Source organism: Sorghum bicolor, chromosome 8, assembly GCF_000003195.3.
Source record: "Sorghum bicolor cultivar BTx623 chromosome 8, Sorghum_bicolor_NCBIv3, whole genome shotgun sequence".
NCBI classification, from domain to species: Eukaryota; Viridiplantae; Streptophyta; class Magnoliopsida; order Poales; family Poaceae; genus Sorghum; species Sorghum bicolor.
The window spans coordinates 3,382,726-3,386,357 of NC_012877.2; the positions used below are offsets into that span (position 1 = coordinate 3,382,726).

At 54.4% G+C, this 3,632-nt stretch overlaps 1 pseudogene; it reads right to left on the reverse strand.

Annotated features, from left to right (window-relative positions):
• Positions 1-3,063, reverse strand: LOC8066965 (annotated as a pseudogene).

Here is a 3,632-nt window from a genome sequence, read left to right on the forward strand (position 1 = left end):
TTACTTCTCAAAAAAAAACTATCCATCTTTATTTATTCATCCACATCTGTCGATCACTCGATCATCAATTTGATTACAATTTAAAAGTACACGCAACAAACGAAAAAGCGGACATGTGATTCAAATTAAACAACATTTTTCACGTCGGAGAGAGCATTGTGGGCTAAAAAAAGTTTCATTCTTTCGTGGCCCTGGCCGGCCGGCGCCGCGTCCGGCGACACGGCGGCCCAAAGCTCCTCGTCCTGCTCTAGCGCCGCCATGTGCTCCGGCAGCATCGCCACCTGCACGTCGAAGCCTCCGTCCCGCCCAGGGTACAGCGACGCCTTCCCTTCCATCTTGTTGGCAATCTATATTATTGATACAGTCAATCTAGTAATACTAACCTTGTCAATCTATATTGACTATATACAGTAAAAAAAACTTAGATATTGATACAGTCAACGGCTTGACTTGGAACGAATCTTGGTGAAACTATATTTCTGACATGAGGAAGTCATAACCAACAAATGCTACGGATACCTTTCGTACCCATGCATTTTTGCAATCGTGTATCCTGTATTCCTATAGCATTCTAGAGCTCATCAATGTCACGACCGGCGGGTATCGACGGTGCCAGGCCTGGTTTTGCGGCGGCGGCCAAGCTCTCCAGCCAGACCTCGTCGCGGACGGTGGCGAACTCGTCGTCGTTGCGGTGCCACGTCCACACGGCGCTCGTCTCGTTGACGATCCTCAGCCGGCCATGCCCGAAGCTCGCCTCCCGAAACTCCGACAGGTGCGCCGACTTGTGGTCCTTGATGAACCTTCAGACCAACAACATCCACAATCACACACATGCATGCATCAACTGCCAGTCAGCATCACATTCTGATTAACTCTATATATGTCTCTATGCATAGTACGTATTTGCTTGTCTATAAAGTTATGATTAAAAGTAATATTCGCTAATTTATTATAAAAAAAAACATTTTTGATGGACAGAAAAACATAAAAAGTATAATCCGTGTTGACTGACAGAAAAAAAAAATACGGCTTAGATAAGCGAACGGAGTCATTACTTGAGAGCAAGGCCTTCCCTGTTGCCTCCGTCGCCAATGGTGATGTACATCGGCCCCGGCTGTCGGCCTTATTGTCGTAGATCCTCGTCTGATCATCACTCGATGATCAAAAATAAAAAAATGGAACTGTGTTCAGCAATGTGCTAACTAATAAAATGAAACAACTAGAAAAAAACTACAGTGCACTACTGTACTTACAAATCGCTCGTAAGCGTGGACGTGTCCGGCGAGCACGACGTCGACGCGAGCCTCATAGAGCAACCGCTCCATGGCGACGCGCATCCGCTCGCCCTCGCCCTGGTGCGCCTGGTTCGTGTTGTACCACGGCGCGTGGAGCAGCACCAGCAGCCATGGCGTGCGGCGGCGGTCGACGCGCGCCAGGTCCCTCGCCAGCCACCGGTGCTGCTCCGACCCTTCCACGAACGCCGCGTACGAGCCCAGCATGACGACGTGCGCCGCGCCGCCCGCCGCGTCGAACGAGTAGTAGAGGTTCGACGTCGTCGACGACGACGACGACCCACTCGCCTCGTCGTCGCCGTCGTCGTACGGCATCCGCCACCGCGCGTTGTAGGCGACGAACGGCTTGACGAGCTCCCCCACCACGGGGATCCCCGGCAGCGCCTCCACCTCGTGGTTGCCCTCCGTCACCATCCACGGCCGCGCGCTCGCCAGCGGCTGCACGAGACGGCCGAACGAGTCCCACAGCGGCTGCTGCGTGTCCGCGTTATACGACAGGTCCCCCGGGAGGAGCAGCATGTCGTAGTCGCCGCCGCCGCCGGCGGTGATGTGCGACAGCGTCGACGCCGTCCACCCCGTCTCGCCGAGGTCGCCGACGACGACGAACTCGATGGGCAGCGTGGACGGCGGCGTCCGGAGGGTGAACTCGTCGCCGGACCGCCCGCACCGGTAGTAGTAGGTCGTGCTGGGCTCAAGTGGCCCGATGGTCACGTGGTGGATCGCGCCGGACTTGTAGAAGAAGTAGCGGTACGTCGTGTGGTCGCCCGTCGATGACGCCGTGTAGTTCCCCGGAGACGTGCCGTACTCCACCACGGACGGCGCGCGACGGTCGTCGGTCACCCACGAGACGCGCATGTGGTCGGATCCGACGACTGAGATGTGTACCTGCTGAGGATGCCACGCCGGCTTGTCGTGCGCGACGAGCACGAGCGGGCAAGGCGGCGGCCGGACGTACTCGTCGTCGTCGGCAGCGGCGGCGCGGGCGCAGAGGAACAAGAGCGACGTGACGCCCTGCATGAGGAACCTCCACGACTGCGCCATGGCGCCGACGATGAGGTCGCCGCAGACGACCGTGCCGGCGGCCTCGTTCATGTACCGGAGGAACGGCGCGTTGGGAGCGCGAAGGCGGTCCTGGCGACGCCGATGAGGCTTTTGGCAGGGGCGCGCCGGCCACCGCGACGAGGTAGTAGAGGACGCGGGTCAGCGCAGTGGCGTGGGGAGGAGGAATGGTGTGCGCAGCTGCTTACGCGTGTCGCCGGGAGGAGGATGGGAGGTGCGGGAGGTCGGCTGCTCCGAGGTCGCGGTCACCACCATCGCCGCCACCGCCCAGGCTGGCGTGGAGGAGGAGACCTGCTGCTGGTACGTGTGCGGCAGAAGAAGAACCTGGTTGCACGTTATAAAAGGATAGATTAAGGTTGAAGACGACGACTTTTTGCGTTGAGAATTCGTGCAAATATATGCTGGATCGAGCCAGGAGAGCATATTCTGCGAGAGATGCGCGCTGAGAAATTCGTGCAAGATTCGCGTCTCTTGGTGCTGTTGTTGCAGGTGGAATGGATCACGTACCTGGCATCATGTGCCGCCGTCCACGGCGGCGGCGGCGGCCGGGGTTGCCGGAGGGGACGAGGAATCCGTGTGTGGCGGCGGTGGAAGGGGAGGAAGACAAGGAATAAGCGGATAGGCAGGCTGAGGCCAGCATCGCTGGAGTGCACGAGTGTCTTGTGTGCAGTGCAGCTGTGCGCGTCGTTGGTGTGGGTTGCCTCTTCGTCTTTTGAGCCTCTACTATAGTACGTGGCGGACTGGCAGCAAATCGTCTGGTTGATTGTCACACGTGAGCCGGTGATGGTGGTACTACTGACCGCGTTACAACAGAGGTCTTGTTTAGAGGTCTCGTTGAGGCCTTGTTTAGTTCTCACAAAATTTTGCAAAATTTATCAGATTTCCCGTCACATCGAATCTTTAGACGCATGTATGGAGTATTAAATATAGACGAAAATAAAAACTAATTGCACAGTTTGATCGAAATTGACGAGACAAATCTTTTGACCCTAGTTAGTCCATGATTAGACAATATTTGTCAAATACAAACGAAATTGTCACTATTCATATTTTGCAAAAAAAAATTGGAAGTAAACAAGGCCTGAGTTCATCCAAAAACCAAAAAGTTTTCAAGATTCTCCGTCACATCGAACCTTGTAGCATATGTATAAAGCACTAAATATAGACGAAAATAAAAACTTATTAAACAGTTTGTCTGTAAATCGCGAGACGAATAATTAAACAATATTTGCCCCAAAAAAACGAAAATACTAAAGTGCCAAAATCCAAAAACTTTTCACA